General features: G+C 45.8%; 1 long non-coding RNA gene across 2 annotated transcripts; it reads right to left on the bottom strand.

The window, feature by feature from the left end:
* Positions 1-1,436: 1,436 nt before the first annotated feature.
* On the bottom strand, positions 1,437-19,079 carry LOC150065315 (uncharacterized). 2 transcript variants are annotated; one of them, XR_016534940.1, is made up of 5 exons: positions 18,665-19,079; positions 18,267-18,422; positions 17,009-17,137; positions 2,747-3,377; positions 1,437-1,726 (listed from the first exon to the last, which is right to left on the bottom strand). It is a non-coding gene; the product is annotated as an uncharacterized LOC150065315 (long non-coding RNA). The 2 variants fall into 2 exon arrangements; XR_016534939.1 differs by having other exon boundaries at positions 18,267-19,079.
* Positions 19,080-19,983: the final 904 nt, after the last annotated feature.

The raw sequence follows: 19,983 nt of genomic DNA, 5'->3' as shown, positions 1-19,983 counted from the left end.
ATATTCTAACGATAGCAGATAGGGTACCCTACCCACACCCATGCATCTGCCCACCATCCTGCCCACCGGAGCTGCAAGCTCTTTATTCTAACACTCTTCTTTGAGCATCAGAGGACCCTTCTCTGAATCTCTGACATCTGGAAATGTCTGGAACAAACAATGCTTCTCTGAAGAATGACATATGGGTCATACAAGTGCCAGGGGCCTTCTCACTGCTGACTGAACCCCATGAGCTATGTCTGGCTGCTGACGATGGAGCCCTTAATCTGTCCTCAATCTCCCTCTCTGGTTATCAGCTTGGAGGCTCCCTGGTGTATTAAAGTTTGTAGAAGAATAAAAAAGAGAATTGGGAGGAAATTTACTAGATTTATTTACATAACTAGTGACTGCATCATTCAGTTTGGTCATATATCTGCTAGAGACAGACCTGTTAACTGCGCAGTCTCAAAACCTGGACACCTCCATTAAAGGGCAACCAATGAGGATGCACAGGTCCATGGCTGAAGTCTCTCCAGCTCCCTGGAGTGAAGGGTGTTGAGTCCAAGCGGAAAGGCTAAAGAAGTTGAGGTCCCATATCCACACAGGATTGCAACAGGAACAGACATTCCCACTCTGGGAAAGTGTACTCTTTCCCCATTTTTATCACATTTAGATCTCAGGGAGGCCAGGAAAAGACCCACAGGTCAAGGAGGTCAGGGAGCTAGAGAGGAATTAAGGACTTTGGGAAGGTGTGAGGGAAGTAGGCCCAGGATGACAGGGCTCAGGAGGAGAGTGGGGTGAAGTGGGGCACTCAAAAAGGGAACAGGGTCAAGAAGATGGGTATTGATCAGGAAAGTGAGGAAGGTCAGTGAGGTACAAAGGAGGTGTGGAAATGGAGGGGATGAAAGAGAGGGCGCAGATTCTGTAAGGTTGAGAGGACTTAGGTAGGTAGAGACATGGAGGGGAGGAGGGGTCAGGAAACTGGGAGGATTCGTGGGAGGTGTGTGGTAGTCAGAGAAGCAGGGAGAGGTCAGAGAACTGGGTAGACGCCAGACACATGGGACTTATGTCCAGGAGGTGGAGAGCTATCAGGAGGGTGGCTTTCAGGAAGCTGTGTAGGGTACAGAGAGATGGGAATATCATAGATTTTGGTTAAAAAATTATTTCTGGAGATGGCATAATAGAAAAAGCAAGGTTTATTGAGACCTCTGCTATGAAGGCTGTGAGCAGCCTAACAAAAGAAACATCCCAGCTGCCCTAATGAGGCCGGAGATAGATTTTCACCGCAGTCACTAAGCATTCTGGGATGGCTTCTTTCTTCTTTGGACCTGTTTTGAGCTGCTCAGGAGTAGGAATGTGTCGCCTGCTCAGCCCTTACTTCCTCATCCCACCTGGTCCTTGGCATTTTATTTCTACCATGCCCTCTGCTGCCCCACAAAAGAGGGACTTTTCTCCATAACCCCAACTCCCTGACAGAACAACAAAACTAGTGCTGGTTCAAGTGGGGCGGAGGTCTCATCTTCTTGGAACTGCTTCAAGCTGGGCAGGGCTGTAGAGATGTCCCTGCCTGTTTATTTGTTGTTCTGGCAGAGGGTTTTGGGGGAGTCTGGGAGGCCATGGCAGGTCCTAAGGGAGCTCTGGAATAAGACTATACAGAACCGTGGTCAGGTGGGTGAGGGGCACAGGGCCACTCACTGGAGGGCACTGCTTGCAATCAATGCTGTAACATCATCTGTGCTTGTGAGGCCTGGAAATAAGAGGAAAGGCACAGTGAGAAAACAAAGGATGCACAGTCCAGTAAGGAAAAGTAAGAGAGAAACAGAAGGTCCTGAGGAAGATGAATCAGGAAACCCATGGGCAGGAGCTTCCCCAAGAGATCCATCCTGGAGAGATGATTATCAAGGTTCAGAGGCCTGGTGAGTTCACTTGGGAATGTTAGACTGCATCTCCCCTTCCTCCCCACCCCTAATCCACCAGCTCTCCAAAGAGTTTTACAGGTAACCCCTGGGTGGCAGTGGGACTAAGAAAAGCCTTCTTGTTCTGCAGAATCATGGCTGCTAGGGGATTGATGTGTGCTACAGAGTCTAGGGCACCTCTAGGGACAAGTGTTCATAGACCAGGGAGGAAGACCCAGTTGTCACACGTGCCCCTGTGCCCAGTCCTAGGCATATGAACAGAGGGATCTGTTGGACAGCCCTCTTGTTTCTAAGAGCCTGTCGATGCCTAGACACTGGGAGGCCATCTGGGTTTCTCTTGGTGCTACAGGAACAGCAGATGCTAGAGAGGCAAGGTGGGAGGCCTGGGACAGCTGCATGGGAGACCACATATACAACATGGGCTTTGGCTTTAGCACCAGGCAGTCATACTTACGAAACAATGCTTGATAGCAACTCAGCCTTAGTGACATGGGAAGGGCTGGCATCAGTGACTCTACTAGGGAAGTCAGATAACTGTATAAGAGTTCTTGTGCAAATTATCTATCTCTAAATGGTGTCCTCTGAAGATATCCACTGGTTAGCCAGCCTGAGGATGCCTTTCCTGATACTCCCCCTCTCCTGCCCCCCCCTCCACATTGGGATGAGATTTGTCCTAGTGGGTCTTTCCTCATTGCCAGGAAAACATGTCCTCATTGCTCTTCTGTGATCCTCTGTCACAGAGGAAGGACACACTGGTCACGTGACAATCTGCCGGGAAGACTTTGCTTTGGTTTTGGCCAAATTTGAGCAACAAAGAGGCTTAGAAGAAGAATCTCTTAGCCTGAGCTTACCTGAAGCACATCTAATGATGTCTGCTCTACAGGTGATATCTGAACAGGTCAAAAATGTTGCTCTGCTGCTGTTGGTAGAAGCTGTGCATTTGCTGAATGTCAACAGACAACACTTAGAGAGCTGTATAAGGACACTACAAACAAACCTAATAAATGAGATTACTTGAAAGGATAACTGTTTCCAAAGAAGTACTTTCTAGAGGCATCCACTGTGATTCTGACAAGACACTCCAGAGAAGAATCATAACTGAAATGACAAATAACTAAGAATAGCCATAATCACAATGCTAAGGAAAACCAAAACGCGTTAGAAATTGGCTAACAGTCAGTTGTTTTGTTGCATCCAAACTTAATGTTAGTAATTATGATTGGCAACATTAGCGTAGAACCACCAAGCTATCATTGTTACAAAAAGATCTTCAACCAATCTGCAAAGCCCTTCATTACTGCTATAATTGGAATGACTCCAAAATGTAAAGCATGCAACTTAAATGTTCTATGGAATTTTCATTTTCCTGACCTTTATCTATGGTGTTGATATGGAGGATTTGCTAGGAATGAAGATAGAAGTGGACGAGGCAGGAACCCAAGAACACATCTTCAGACAAGGAGAAATCCAGGATCCTCCAGACTATAGGGAAAAAAAAGTGGTCCTTAAACTCAAAATGGCCCACTACAAAATCATGAAGACCATGGAGACACTGAAAAGCTTGACAAAGTTAGAGCAGAATCCCTTTCCCACCTTCCATTGGAAGGAAGCATCAGGAAATAGTTGGAGCACTCGAATGTGACCAAGTTGATCTATAGAATTGAAACACAGGGAAAATATTTCTCACCAAAGGAAAGTGGAGTCCTGAAGACTCCCATCTCCCATGCCGTGGTGGAAGTTTCTGGGATAGTATTTCTGTAGCTCATTATGGCTGGCGGTACTGCCGTGAGAAGGGCATAGGAAAATACTGTGCTGAAACTAGACAGCATTTTGTTAGACACAGGAAGCAGTGTCAAGTCTAGTGACCTTGGCTTACAATTAAGTGTAGAGATAAGCAGAATCTAGACACCTTCTGTGACAACGAACTATTGATTGCCCCCAAATTATTCCCAGGTACAGTGTGTAATGGGCCTGTGGCTGATATGTGCAGCCTGTGGTTTCTCCTATATAACATGATCACATGGGATCTTCTGTTTTCTGGAGGCAGCTTTTGACAGCTGGAACAGTGGTTTCCAACATGGAAACTTTCAGATTCCCTTTCTGCACAAGTTCAGACATCATTAATCAATTACTAACCGAAGACACCAAGTAAAAGCCCATGTATAGCCCAAGATGGGGTAGTTGTGCCCCACCCAAGAGCAGAAACAGTCACAGGTGGCCGTGACATAGGACAGGCATCATTCTGCAGAAGAGACATGGACTCTCTGCATACGGAAAACTTGATTAGGTAATGGCACCATAGTTCAGGTCAAACCCAGACACTGTGGTAACAGGAAACTCTCTCCTGTCAAGATCATGCATCAGCTGGCTGACACCACATTTGGCAGCACCTCTGACTTGGGTGGAGATGATGAATGCCACTGAATGTGCCTTTCTCCACTTTTATTTCTTAAATCGGGAGCCACCTGGGAATAAAAAGCAGCCAAAGCAGAAGAGTAGGAAAAGAACCACCACGAGGGAACTACCTCAATGGAGCCAAAAGAGGAGGCCACCCATTTCCAGCATGGTCTCTCTCTGTGTGGTCATCACATTCCCTGCTGAGTCCCAGGGACATCCTAGCCCGAGTGTCAGCCAGAACTGCCTGGATGTTCTCCCACAGGACCTGCTGAGGAAACTGTCTCCACATGGGTAGTTGCTGGTGGGACCAAGCCCAGTCCCTGTGACATAAACCGTAGCCTGAAAACTAACAACAAAAAAAAACAGCTCACACATTCCCTCTGCATGGGAGCCTACGCTGGGCACCCGTTCCACACTGGGGCCACTTCAGAGAGTGGCTAAGTCTCCTACTCAAGACCCAGACAGCTGCAAGCTCTCCCAATGCTGTGACATTGTCTGTAATTGTGTGTGTCACGACAATCACCAGTTCTCAGGGGACAACCCAACTGTGTGAGCTAAGGTTTTGTCCATGACATGACTTGAAACCAGAAAACAGTGACCAGGATGATCAGTGTTATCATTAACTACTGGCAGGAAAGAAACCACCACGTTTCAGGAATGAATCTGTTCTAATGAAAGGAGTAGACAGAGCAAAACCAACCAAACAGCAGGGAGGAACGTTGGGGTCACTATGCTTCTGCACTTGATTCCATCTTTGTCACAACTAATGTCATTCCAAGTAGCACCTCACACTTGTATCTAATAGGTGGCATAGTACAAGGATGACACATATCTATACCCCATAGGACAATGGCATCATTCTCTGTAACACAGCCACCACACTGGAAAGTCATTGGTGTTATGTCAACAGATGAAGCTGAAGTGAATGTTAAGAAACCTCCTGTGATTGAGAGGACATGAGACCAAAACATGGTCCTCTGGACCATTACGGAAGGGCTCGACTGAGGTATGGTGAGGTCAAACTGGCCTGCTACTCACTCACAAACACCCAAGTTGTCAAGAAAATCATATTAAAGTTAGAGCAGAATCCTTGAAATCAAGTGAAATAGACACAACAAGTTGAGTTCATCCAACTGTGACAGCACGAAGCATGGCCACTTCTCCTCCCACAGAAAATGCAATCATGGAGACCTTATGGACTTTACCCAAGATGGTGGAAGCCTGGGCTTGTTGCAGAACTGGGAGAAGAAGAAACTGTGGGTCTTCTTGCTGCCACCTCTGCACCTTCCATCACTCATATGGTCATGAACCCTCCACCGAAAGTTTTTGTGCTCTTAGCTGCTATGAGAAGAGTTCACTGATATTTCCAGCCAACCAGTTCCTGAGTAAGCCAGGCCTCTGAGACTTGCTTAGAAATGCCCTAGTGTTTGCTACTTCCCCAGGGGACTGAGTGCCCTGCTGACGTTCCTCCTTGTACCCTAACCAGGTAGCAGCTCATGCATGCTGACTGTGGCTAATGGGGGAGAATGCCCAAGACCTCAGCAGGACACGCCCCCATCATTGTCCAATAAGGGGAAGGGATGTGACCATTGGGACCCTGGGAAGGAAGGATAAGGCAAAGGGGAAGACTAAGCCTCTCTCTCCCTACCTCCCTTCAGGGTGAGTCTGGTCACAACCACACTCTGATCCTCCAGCCTCAGACACACACTGTGCACTGTGGATGACACCAAATGCCTGAGCTCCATCAGAGAAACAAGAAAAGGACCATAACTACCAGACACAAACATAGAATGCCATAGTTTACATTTTAAAGCACAGTTTCACATTTGTCAGAAAAGACTGGTTCTTGTCATTGCCTACAGCACTTCAGGTTAATAATTGTAGTGGACCATCTTATGTTAGGACCTTCAGGATCTCCTTTTTAAGGGCAGGAAAGTGGTCATTATTTGGAAAGGGGCTGAAATGACTCATCATTTGAATTGGGAATATACCAATGTCCTAAACCATTCCTTTACCTTTCTTTTTTTCTTCCCATTTTTCTTTACCTGGCATTGTTCTAGGCATGGATACTGAGGATTATTTCTAGTGAATGAAGTGAGGAGTCAACGGAAAAACTGGACACGGAAGGAAAAGAGGAAAAGAGTCCCATCATTCGAGGCTTCTCCACACCAGGACAAGACAGTGTCAGCATGGACAGATGGATTCCAACCAACTGACCAAAACCTAAGTGCCAAATGCTGAGCAAAATGAGCACCTTTCCTCTCAAGCAAGCATTTGGAAAACCTGGGACCACCCAAATGTGATCAAGTCATCCCACGTAATTGAAAGCACTGGCAACCCATACCTCACCCTGGGGATTGGAAGCCAAGCAGACCTGCCAGACCATAGCTTGTAGGATGGTCAGCTAGGGGAGGAGAAGCCTGGACACCAGGCTGCAGAATGCAGTGCCCAGCTCCAGGCAGAGGAGTGCAGACATCTGAAGCCACTAGGTATCTTGGTGAACCCCAGAGTCCTGGGCACTGAGTGCCACTGCTGGAGCTGAACATTATCATGACATCATGTCTGGCACAGCCCACTCTGAGCCACAGGAGTTTTTGCAGGTGAAGCATGTGATAAGCCCTCCCTTGATATCTGTCCCATAGACAAATTCACAGGTTCCCTCCCCCTCCTGGAGGCAGCGTCTGCCAGCATACAGTGTAGACATTCCCTCTCACCTTTTTGCACAAGTTCAACTGTCATCTGGGAGTTCTCCCCTGTCGCTCTCAGGCAGAGGCCCACATGGCAGCAGTGCTGGCTCAGACAAGGTGAAACCTGCGGCCATGCTTACTCTAGGGAGGCTGTGACCATTACCTGTGCCATGGGAGTCCCACACCTCACAAGAGATCCAGGTTCTCCACTATTGAGACAATCCAGTGAGCTGACAAGTCACACAGCTAGCGGGCTACACCAGATACCCATGTGAGGGAAAGACATCTATGGGATACACACTATGACCCCCAAAAGGACCCTTCCACCTCTGTCTCCCTAGGAAGAGGAAAGTCAGTGATTGTGCTTGACACACCTTCACATTCTCATCCTCACATCAACATCTGCCTGAAGATGACAAACATCAAGGCAGAAGGGACATGGACAGAGCCCACCTTGCTGGTGATAGGCCAATGCTGCAAAGCCTCTTCATGTGGTCCTAAAGCTGTCCTCTTGTTTCTGTCCCTTCCACCTCACCCCTGGCTGAGATGCTGTGGGTGTGAGATATAAGTCTGCATGTCTGCCAGGACAAAAGCTCACACAACAACCCCTCTCATACCAAATGTCACTGCAGGGGCCACAGCATGTCCCTGTATCACAGGAACACTGGGTGTGGCCAGAAAACTTACTCCTGACCAGGCAACCCCATAGTGCCCATAGTGTGTCTGCATCCTCTCCTCCTGATCCAGCCATCAGACTGTTTTGTCAAGGGACCTCAATGGAAAGAATGTCACTCCTCACTAGGCAAGTTCATGATCTGACTGTGTCCCTCCATGAAACCAAGGAACCAATAATTTCACCCAAATGCCCAACAGCCTAACTATCTACCCTCAAGGGACAATCCCACAGTGGGAACCAATGTTCTATTCATGACAACACCTAAGGCTAGAGCAGGCCAACAACTGTGTTTTTTTGTTTTTGTTTTTTTAATTACAAGATTGTGTAGCTAGCTATGAGAAGGGAAGACGCCACCCTCATTTAGAAATGAACTTGTTTACAAGTGGGAAGGAGTGGACAGAAGCAACAGTGACGAGAGCAGGTATGAATGAGTGGTGGGCCAGCAATGGCACTGTATTTTGCCTGTGTCATAATGAATGTCATTTTCAAATGACAGATCCTAAGTGCATATGGGCAGAATGCAAGCTTCATATTTATCCATAAGTGTGGAATAATGAAATCATTCTCAACTTACCTGTCACTATAAGACAAACCACACTGAATCCCAATCATGGCTAATGCAAATAAGTTGAACTAGTCATAGACCTCAGGAAAACCTCCTTTGAGGAAAGAAAAATCGCAGACCATTACTGGTTCTTCTAAACCATTGGGAAAGGCACTTTGCTGAGGTTAAACTGGCCTACCACAAACTCACAAAGACCCATGTTGCCATAATCTCATGCCAAAGTTTGACCAGTACCTCTTACATTATATGAAGTGGGAATAAAGACAAGTTCAGATCATCCAAATGTGACCGACCAGTCTATTCCCTGTTATCAACACCATGGAAACTTGCCCTTCATAGAAAATACAAGTCATAGAATATTCCTAGTGTCTCCCTCTGGACCTTGTCACTTCTGTGATCATGAAACTACACTGAATGTGTTGTGCTCTAAGCCACTACAGGGAGGGTTCTCTGAAACTTTAGTCCAACCCCCTCCTAAGTGACCTAGACTTTGGACTTTGGTTACAAATTCTCTGGCCTTCATCCATTCCACAACAGACTTGGCTCTATCCCTGTCTCTCACCTTTCACTCAGGCTGCAGCTCAGGTGTGCTGCCTGACTTAGGGTGAATAAAGGATAGCCAAGGGCTCCCACAGACATGACTCAATCATTGTTATCTATGAGATGGGGGTAGGGATTCTGGGTATTAGTAGTTGGTGAAGTAAGGACAAGAAAACCATGTCATGGCAAAGACTAGATCACTCTCTTCTGAGTGGTAGATACCTTTGTGAGTCTCATCACAGCTATATGGTGATTACCATATTTTGGGGATGGCATTGAGTGTGCCTAAGCCCTGTCACAGACAGAGGCAAGGAAAGGACCAAAACTCTAATGACAAAAGGCTTAGAATTATTATGGTTAAAATTTAAAAGCTAGTTATTATTGCATACAGCATTTTAGGGTAATAATTATGATTGATACATTTAATGTTAGGGCCATATATTTCTCCTTGTTATAAGTAGAAACCCGTGGGCATCAGGTTACATAGGGCCAAGTGACTATTTTAAGTCTTTTAATTTTTAATACAATTTTTATTTACCTAGCATGGCTACTTGCTTGTGAGGATTTGTAGCAAAAGAATTGGAAAGGGAACAATGCAGAACCTGAGCGTGATGACAAGAAATCCCATAACATTAGAAATGTCTCCAGACCACTGGACAAGGCAGAATCTTTGTGGCTAAAGGGCCTGCCATCAATGAGTCAGGGCGCAGGTGGCTTATGCACATCCTGCCAAAGGTAGAGCATAACTCCTCCCTCACTTTATCTGAAATGAACATCAAGGAACTTTTTCACCACCCAAGAGATCTGATTGAAATGTAAACCCTGGAAATATCTTTGTCATCATTGAAAATGGAATTCATGGTAGCCTTTTGGGACTGTAACCTTGGAGGACAGCTACCTAGAAGAGGAATAGTCCTAGAAAAGGTCTTGCCAAATACATGTGCTCTGAGTTACTACTATCAGAACGCCGAGATCTGAGGCTGGAAAGCATGAGGGTGCGTGGCAAAGGCCATGTCAAGAAAGGTGATCTCGGGCTTAGTGCCAAGATTGGCACCAAGCAGAAACCAGTCATTTTGTGTCACACGATTCCATTCTGTGCCCCCAGAATCTTTTTTAGGGAGGTAAAGACTATGATGGATCGGAGGGACTGTCCTAGATGACATGCACACAGGCTCACTCCCACTTTCTGGAGGCCACGTTTGAAAGCTGTACAGCAGTCTCCAGTGGACAGCAAACACAATTCATCTCACCTATCCGTGTAAGTTCAAACATCATCTGGGAATGGTTCATTCACATTATAATATATGATGAGGAACCCCTGACTCCACAAAGGGGACAAATGTCACCCACAGTCATTCTAGGGAGATTATAAGTTCTACCCATCTCCAGAGCCAAGTTCTCCATACATTGAGTCCAGTTTCCCAGCTATCCAGTCTCTCAGTGATTCCAGTGAGATGACAGTCACATTGTCTTCATATCATAAACCCAACCCCCATTGGTATAGCTTCACCGCCTATGAAAGGACAGGCACCTAGATGCACCTTGTTGACCTCCAATAGGTACCATCTACTTCTCTCCCTCCCCCCATACACACACCCCCATCATGAACAAAAGAACTCATGTGTCTACCCTGAATGCATCCACATCTGCCTGGGAATGACAAGCCAAGGCAAAAAGGTCACAACAAAAGAGCCAGCTGGCCTGTGATACATCAACTCATTCTGAAGATGAGGGTGGCAATTCCCAGCATCACCTCCTAGTATGGTCCTGCACCTGCCCCAAGATCCATGAACCCCTTATATGAGTAGTGGTGGATATGAGACAGAAAACAGGGCATTATCTCAAATGCCTTCTCCATCCCCGGTTTATGTGGTCGGAAAACTCTCTCCCCACTGAGCAACTTGAAAGGTAGTTCCCCAGTCTCTACTCATGATTCAGTGATCAGCCTTGTCTTCCCAAAGTCCATCACCAGAAGAAAAATGTCTGTTCAACTGGGCACCTTCATGTGGGGACAGAGTCTGCTACCAAAGGCCCAGAGAATCTCAAGTTCTCCTAAATATGTCATCAGGAAAAACATCCACTCCCGGGGGAAAACCCAAGGGTTAGAGCCAAAGTTGTACCGAGACAAGACTGAAGGCTGAAAGAGGGTAACTAGAATGGTTGCCTCATGGTGTATTCTAAGACTATGTTACTACTTGCCAGCTGGAAAGAAACTACCACAATTCATATATGGACTAGTTGCAACAAAGAGGGAAGAGAGCAGAGACTGACACAAAACCAAGTGGGAAGCCCACATGACATCACATAATAGGGCAACCATGGCTAAATGACGGTGAGAGGTACTCACCAATATTCATCTAAGGGAGAATGTGGCCAGGATGGAGGACATACAGTTTTGTGCCCAAGAGATTCAGAATCTCTGCTATAGAGAAAACGTAATTCATGTTCCAAACCCAGATATCTGGTGTGGAGGTGGGCCAGGGGGCAGCTCAACCTTCCAAATTAAGGACAAGCTCTGGATAAATATGTCTTATGGAACCATTTCACAGCTCTGTAGCCACCCATTCCCCATCATAGCCAGGATGTCTACCCTTAATTCCTTCAAGTTCTTCTCAGATCACGAACTTCTGAGGGTGACAAGTTGTCCAGGCAGAAGATAAGGACGCCAATTTCTAGTATGGCTTCCTAGTGGGATTCTGAACCTGCTCCCTGGGACTCCTGGACCCCTTCCATGAGTAGTAGTAGTGGGTGTGCTGAGCTATCCTCATGTTTTCTCCAGAGAACATGCCTAGAAGACACACAGCCCACTGAGAAAGCCCTCAGTGGGGACACATCCTTGCGCTGTTGACACGGAGAACAGCACTGAAACTCACAAGTGGGTGGCCAGAAAACTCTCTTCCCACTGAGCAAACACCACGCAAGGTCCCCAGCCTCTACTCATGACATAAAAGCCACTCCTAGCTAAGCAATTCCATGGAGTGACCATGTCCTCACCAGAGTCCTGGGGAGCAGCAAGTTCCCTCAAATACAACACTAGAAGAAGCACCAATCCCCAGGTAGTAATAAGCCAAATGCAAAAGTCTTCATGGGCCAAGAATCTACTTGTAACAAGTGGCAGGTCCCAGGAGGGTAACTGTCTCAATCACTTCCTGTAATCTACATAGTTACCTGTTGTCAGGAAGGAAAGCAACACAATTCAAGAATGAAGTGGTTCCAATGAAAAGGGCAGACAGCAGAGACACTAAGTAACTGAAGGCAGGGTAATTATGATGCTATTCTTTAAAATATGTATCTCACCACTAAGGTCATTTTTCAAGTGACAGATCTTATTTGTACTGTACATACCAACAGGGCACAACACAAGATGTACATATATCTATTTCTATAGGATGATTAAATAATTCTTCTTGACATATCTCACATCAGAAAGACAAATTTTGCTAAGTGACCTTTATGTGTAATTCCCCCCCCCAAAAAATGGAATTAAAAACTGTCCCGCTTTGATGAGAAGAAATTAGACCCTTATAGCTTCCTCTAGACAACTGGAAATGCCACCTTGTTTGGTAAAATTTGCAAAGACAGCTAAGTCTAGAATATCATACCAAAGCTAGAACAGACCCCTTCATGTCTCATGAAATGGTCATCGAAGTATCTATTTCATATCATCAAAGCCATGGGAATTTTTCCTGGAAAATGTAAGTGGCAGAGACCATGTGACTATTATCCTGGACAACAGCTTCCTAGAGCAGAAGTTCTGGAAGAAGAGATTCTGGATCCACTTCTGGACCTCCCAACACTCACATCATCAAGAACGTTACGACAATGCTTTGTGGCCTAAAGCCACTCTGAGAGAGTTCTCTGATATTTCAGGCTAACATGTTCCTAAGTGAGATGGCCTTGGGGGCTTTGGACTCTCTTGATGGTTGTCTCATCTCTGCTCTGTCCGTCACCCTTCACACAGGCATGCTGCCTGACTGGGGGCAAATGGGGACGAACCAGGAGATGGGAAGAGTATGCCTCTGTCATGGTCAAGCAAAGTAAGGGAAAGAGATGCTGAGGATTGGGAACTGGTGAAGTAGGGACAAGAAAACCATGTCATGGGAAAGACTAGACCTCTCTCTCCCTCTCTTCCTTCAGGATGGATACCTTTGTGAGTCCCATCATAACCATTTGATGATCATTAGGCCTCAGACATACACGCTGCCCAAGTGAGAATGGCGCCCAAGTGCCTGAGCCCTATCACAGAAGGAAACAAAAGAAGGACCAAAACTGCAATGACAAAAGACCTAGAAGCACCATGGTTAAAAATTTTTAAATGCATTTGAGCAATTTCTTAAAAGAATCTAATTTATTTTCATTGCCTATATTACTCTAAGATAATCCTGACCAAAGGTATTATTAGGGCAAAATGAAGTTTCCCTAGTTACAATTAAATCTATAAAAGGCTGGAATTTGACTAGCATTGTCATTGGGAGGACACCAAAGTTGGTATTTAAATTTGTATTTAATTCTAGTGTATTTGGCATTGTTACTTGTATTGCTGCTAAGGAGGCAACAAAGCAGAAGTAGACCAGATGTGAATGAAGAAAACAAATCACATATTGCTGTAAGTTTCTACAGATTATGGATAAGGCAGCATCACCCTGGACAAACAAATTCCCACAAACAGACTGTGGCCCAGAAGACTGCGAAAAATCCTACCAAAGATGAAGCAGTACACTGCACTATCCCCCGCCCCCCCCTCCAGATGCACACAGAAGTGTTATGAAAACAGAATCACACAAATGTGGTCAAATTGTTTCATCTGTTTGAAAACAAAAGTAAATTTCCTCATCATGGAAACTCAAAGTCAGGAAGATCTTCTGGACCATAACCTGAAGGACAGTCACTTAGAGAAGGAAGAGACCCCAAACATGTTCTTGCGAAAGTATATATGCACTGCATATGCATGTACCGTGGGAATGGCACAGTAGCACAGAGATATGAGGCCACCACGAGGTGAGACACCAGGTGTTAGAGCTGAGCAATATCTTGTCTGGCACAGTCCTTCTCTGTGCTCCAGAAAGTTCTTGAGGAGGAAGACTATAATAGGCCAAGAGGATATCCTATAAACATGCTCACAGACTCACTCCCACTTCCTGCAGGCAGTTTTTAGCCACCATGCAGTAAAGATATTCTCCATCTCACCTTTTCACAAAAGTTAAACCACCATCTGAAAGTTATTCACTGTCAGTCCCAGGCAGAGGCCCACATGATAGCACCCTGTGGCTCAGGCAAGGTGAGAAATATTGCCAATAGTCACCCTAGGGAGTCTGTATCCATGACATGTAAGATGGGTTAGTATGCACAAGGGATCCATGTAGTTATGACTTTGAACCTGACTGCCATGGGAATTGCTGCACTTACAAGTCAAGGCTGGGCTCCGGGGGATATATCTTACGACCCTGAAGAGGATCCTTCCACCTCTGATTCCCCACTAAAGGGAAAGCCAGCCATCCGGGTAGGCACACCTTCAAGTTCTTGTCCTCAGATGAACGTCTGCACAAAAATGACAGTCAAGGCAGACAGAGGGTCACCAAAGTGCCTATCTTGCCTGTGATGTCAGTGCAGCCTGGACTAAAGAGGAGGATACCAATTTCTAGAACTGCTTCTCCCTGTGTTCCTAAAGCTGCCCACATGTTCCCATGAACCTCGTGGCTTTGAAGCAACACATTCATCCAGGTTAAATGCTCACAATACTCCCTCCCCAAAAAGAAGCCCATGGCAAGGACACGGCTTGTCCCTTTGACACAGAAAGCAGCTTGTGTACTCACAGGGTATGTGGTCAGAAAGCTCTCTCCCCATTGGACAACCCCACAGTGAGTCCCCAGCCTCTGCTCACTATCCATTGGTCAGCCTGTCTACCAAAGCTCATAATTGGCAGAAAATTTGCTCTTTATTGGCAACTCCATGGGGGTGACCATGTCCTCTCACCAGATTCCCAGGAAGCAGCAAATTCTCCCAAATACGTCAACAAAAGATCTGAGCCCCTGAGTAAAACGTTATGGTTTATGCCAAGGTTTGAACCAAGACAACACCAAAGTCCTGAGGAGAGTAATAAGGACAATAATCTCTTTTCTCTGAATATTGTTACCTGCCAGCAGGAAGCAGATAATCACAATTCTGAAGTGAACTAGTTTCCATGAAAGGCACAAACCACATAACCTGACACAAAAACCATGTAAGTGCAATGGGCTGACAGCCATTGCAATGTTATTTTCCAATAACCAATTTTATTATTTGTGTATATTTGTAGATATACTGTAATCTGTAGATATATAGAGGCTGTGGGATGATTAAATCATACCACACAACTTATCCATTGTCTCAGGAAGACCAAATTTACTGTCACCCACTTATCTTTCATCCAAACAACTTGACCTAGACACTGAAGCCAAAAACATCTCCTCTGATGAGAAGAAATCCCAGACAATAGATTCCTCCAGATGATTGGGAAACATCTTTGCCCAGGTCAAACTGGCCTTCCACAAACTCACAAACACCTAAGAGTGTTTAGAAGATCACACAAACATGAGAGATTTGGATCCTGGGCTGTTGAGAAAAATTTAGTCATGCAGCTCGTGCTCCAAATCAGACACCCTGAATATAGCTTCAGCACCCACATCAGGGACACATTATGACCCTCAAGATGGCCTTCTATGTCTGTCTGTCCACTAAGCAGAGAGCCAGTGAGCCTGTCCTTCACACCTTCAAGTTCTCATCCTCGGCTCTCATCATCTGCCTGAAGATGACAAGCAGTCGAGGCAGAAGGATTGAGAAAGAGCCACCTTGCCGGCGATATCCCCAATGCAGACTGAAAAGAAGTAAGACCCTGGTTTTCAACTTAGGCTTTCAGCATAGTCTTAAATCTTTCCCCCTCTATCAAAAAGACACGCCACCCCCACCCCAGCTGGCTAGCAGTGAGGAGGAGGCAGAAATCAGCATGTTCCACATTCTCCCAGCATACATGCTAGGAAAACCTCCTTCCCACCCACAGCCTGGCCTTCAGAGACTGACACAGGGTATGTGGTCAGAAAACTTCCTTCCCACCAGACAACCCAATGTGTTTCCAACCTCTTCTCATGACTCAGTAAGCAGCCATTCCTCCAATTTCATCCTCAGAACATCACTCCTGCATTACCAACTCCATACAGTGACTGTATCCTCTGTCTGAGACCCAAGGAGACAGCAAACTTTTCCAAATACATAATCATCAAGAGAAACATGCCATTCCTGTAGGGCAACCTGATCATGTGATTTATGTTACTAGCAGTGACAAATACCAAGGTTGGAGGAGGGTGGCTACCTTTTGTATTTTAAGATTATGTTGCTCGAAAGAAACAACCACGATACAGGAAATGAACTGGTTCTGATTAAAGAAGCAGAGAGCAGAAACCAAGTAGGTGTAGCAGGCCAGTTGTGTTGGGCCTTCTTTTTTTTGCCATCCCTAGTGCCATTTTCAAAGGACAAATCATGATTGCATATATATTTATGTGCATAATGCCAACCAATGGACCTAAAAGCCGACCCAAGGGAGTATCTCCTCTGATGAAATCACAGACCATTATAGCTTCCTCAGCCTCATTAGAAAAAGGCAGCCTGGGCCTGACAGACTTTCCATCAACTCAAAAGGACGTAGATTGCCAAGAAAATCATGCCAAAGTCATGCAGAATCTCCTGGGTCATGAAGAATGAACATCTTGAAAAGTTTACATCATCCAAATGTGTTGAGTCTTACTTGGTGTCCTCAAAAAATGATGGATCCTTTCTCACTTATGTGGAAGATGTCTGCCTGGAAGAGCTGGAAGACTCCCAGAGGAACCGTGCATCTTTCCTGTGTCTGCCTCTGGACTTCACGTCCCTCCCACCATCACGAGCACTACATTGAATGCTTTTGTGCTCTATGTCACTATTTGGAAGGTTCGTTGATACTTCAGGCCAACAAGCTGGCCTTTGCAGTTTGGTATCAAACCCTCTAATCTTCACAACTTCACCAGCAAACTCAAACCTCTGTCCTGCCCCTCCCTCATCCCCCCAGGGATTGTCTCATATACATCATCGGACTTGTGACATCTGGAAAACATACAGTAGGTCACAAGAGCATAACTGTCATGGTCCAGTGGAGGAAAGAGATGCTGGGTATTGGGAACTGGTAAAATAAGGCCAAGAAAACCAGGTCACAGTAAAGACTGAGCCTCTCTCTTCTTACCTCCCCTCAGGACAGATCCCTTTGTGAGTCTCATTCATGGTCACAGAGCGATCACCACATCTCAGTTACCCTGGTATATGGAGGATGGCACTCAGTGCCTGAGCTCCATCTCAGAGAGGAGGACCACAACTGCAATGACAAAAGAAGAATCACTCGATGAAAACTATTTGAAAAACTTTTTAACAATTTTGAAAAGGTGAGAATCTCTTCTGTTTCTTATGGCATTTCCCTTAGTAATTCTGTTTGGGAGGACCCATTATGGGAGGACCCTCAAGCAGGCTCTCCTTTTTATAATTTGGAAGCCAAACTTAAGTCAGGAAATGGCTGGGTTATCAATTTTAATTGGGAGGGCAACAATGTGTTCAAGTGTGTCTTGCAATTTATTTTTTTTTTCATCTGGCACTGTTACTGATTTTTGCTTTTAGGATTTCTTGCAGAATGAATTAATGTGGCCATAGGGGACAGGATCCCACAACACCTCCTCTGATGGGGGAGGGGGAAAAAAGGAAGAATCCCAGATCCTTCTAGAATTTTCCAGATCATTAGACAAGACAGCTTCTCCATGGCCAGGCTGTGAATATACAGAGTGGAGTCGAACTCCTCTCCTCATTTCATCTGAAGGGAGTGTCCTGAAAAGTTTAGTCCATCTATTTTAGATCATCAAAATCAATGGAAACTTTTCATCATAGAAAATGCAACTCATAGAGACCTTCAGGACCTCACCATGTAAGACTTCTGTCTGGCAGAGCTGGAGGACTCCCAGACAGAAGAACGGTGTGCCTTGTTTGCTTCCACCTCTAGGCCTCTCAGCACTCACACCGCCCTGAGCTCTACATATGAAAGATTTAATGTTCTGAGATGCTACTAGAAGTTTCCTTGATACTGCAGACCAACACCTTCCTACTTGATCCTGAGTTGGAGGCTTGGTAATCTGGCCTACATGATGTCCCCAGAAGACTCCCACCTCAATCACCCTCACCCTCACCCAGGCAGCAGGTCAACCATGCTATCTGACTAGTAGCAAATGGAAGATATCCAGGAAGTTACAAGAACATGACTCATTGTCATGCTAGGCATGTGGGGAGCTAGTGAAATAAGGACAAGAAAAACAGGCCATGGGAAAGACCAGCCCCCTCCATTTCAGTTGGATACCTTGAAGTGTCACCATGACCACATGATGTGATGACCACATATCAGGCACCCCAGAGTGTGTACAGTTTTCTTGACTACACACTGGGTCTATACCATAGCTCTGTACCTGCTCTTTCTGGTCTGGCTCTTCCTTTCATGAGCCTCACTTTTGTCCCTTCAGTGCAGTCCAGGTTGTTTCCTTATTTGGGTTCATCATCACAGCATTCTCGGGGGAACACTGGTGAGTTGGCCTCTGCTTGCCATCACCGACATTGCTTGAATCCTCCAAATTAAAGCTCCACATTAGAGCCCTGAGGGCACGTGCACTGGAAGTCCCACACCACACTGTAACCGGGATGCCTGTCCTGGTATCTAGCCAAAGTCCATGTTCCTGCATCTCCTGGCTCATCCCTTACCTGGAGGAACAGGCTGACTTTGGTTGGCTACTGGAATAAAATCCAACTCAAAGTGGGACAGACCACTAAACAAACCAACTAAGTAGAATAAGGATCTGTAAAATTATACTCTTGCCTGGCATTGTCACTTATGCCTGTCTTCTCAACTACCTCATAGGCAAAGGCAAGGAGGATCCCAGATTTGAGGCCATCCCAGGTACAGTTACCACAAGACTCTGAAAAACAAAAGCAAAAAGCAAAATAACAGATTTTTCAAATGCAGTAGAGTGATTCTTAAGCAAGTGTGAAGCCCTGAGTGCAATCCTGATTCTGAAGAAAAAAAAAATCAAAACTAAGGAGTCCAGTGGCAGGATTCAGGCATAGCTGGAGCTGGGTGCTGGATGATGGGATGATGATACAGAAATCATGTCTCCTGATTTCACAGCTCTCTCTATGGCCCTCTACGCCAGACTCTGTCCACTTAGGAAGGTGTTGGCTCTGCCTTTCAGATGACAAGACCCCAACTGTCTCAGCAACTGCAAGAGGCACCAACTGTCTCTGCAACTGCCTCCCCCCAGGGTTCCAACATAGAGGACTCACCTACTAGACTCTGATTAGCCATGGGCCTAAACTTTAGCCAATCACACTGAGTAGGGAAGACAGCTTCTGTGGATTGGTCAGGTGTCAGCCATGTGACCCCTCCCTCCAAGATGCTCTGGATTCTGCTTCCAGGCAAGGCATCCTGTGAAAGGTCAGGGTTAAGGATGGGGCCTCTTCCTCCTCTATCTCCAGCAATGGGAATGTCCCCCCACACATCTGGCTACCTTCTATTCACAAGAGAATTCATAGCAGTCATTCTTCCCTTTCCAGACTCCACTGTACTTCCAGTATGATATTGCAGTCTATTATCAAGCAAACAAAACGTAATAGGAACAGGCACTAAACATGCTCACAACAGATAGTTTCTGTTCAATAGCTAAGTTACTTTACAAAATCAGTATGCCTTCAGGCATGCAAGTCATAAAGACTTTTTTCTTTTTCTTCTCTCCCATATCCCATGTGAGAAACATCAAGTCCAAAGTACTGTACACAGCAGTCACTGTACACCAGAGATCACACTTAGAGGCAAAACCCTATATGGGTTGGGAATATGGCTTACTGATAGAATGCTTGCCTAGAATGCATGAAGCCTCAGTTCAGTACTACATAAACATAAAACCCAGAAGTGGTAGAGTACTAGCCTTGATCAGAAGGAAGCTCAGGGAGAGTGCCCAGGACCTAAGTCTAAGCCCCAGGACTGGCAAACACACACACACACACACACACACACACACACACACACACACACACACACACACACACACACACACACGATGTGTCAGCAGGGTGCCAGTGGCTCCCACGTATAATCCTAGCTACTCAGGGTGCTGAGATCTGAAGATCAAGGTT

Source organism: Megascapheus bottae, chromosome 3, assembly GCF_031878675.1.
Source record: "Megascapheus bottae isolate mThoBot1 chromosome 3, mThoBot2.hap1, whole genome shotgun sequence".
NCBI lineage: Eukaryota > Metazoa > Chordata > Mammalia > Rodentia > Geomyidae > Megascapheus > Megascapheus bottae.
Note: the sequence above shows the minus strand (reverse complement) of the source record. Positions and strands in the feature narration are given on the sequence as shown.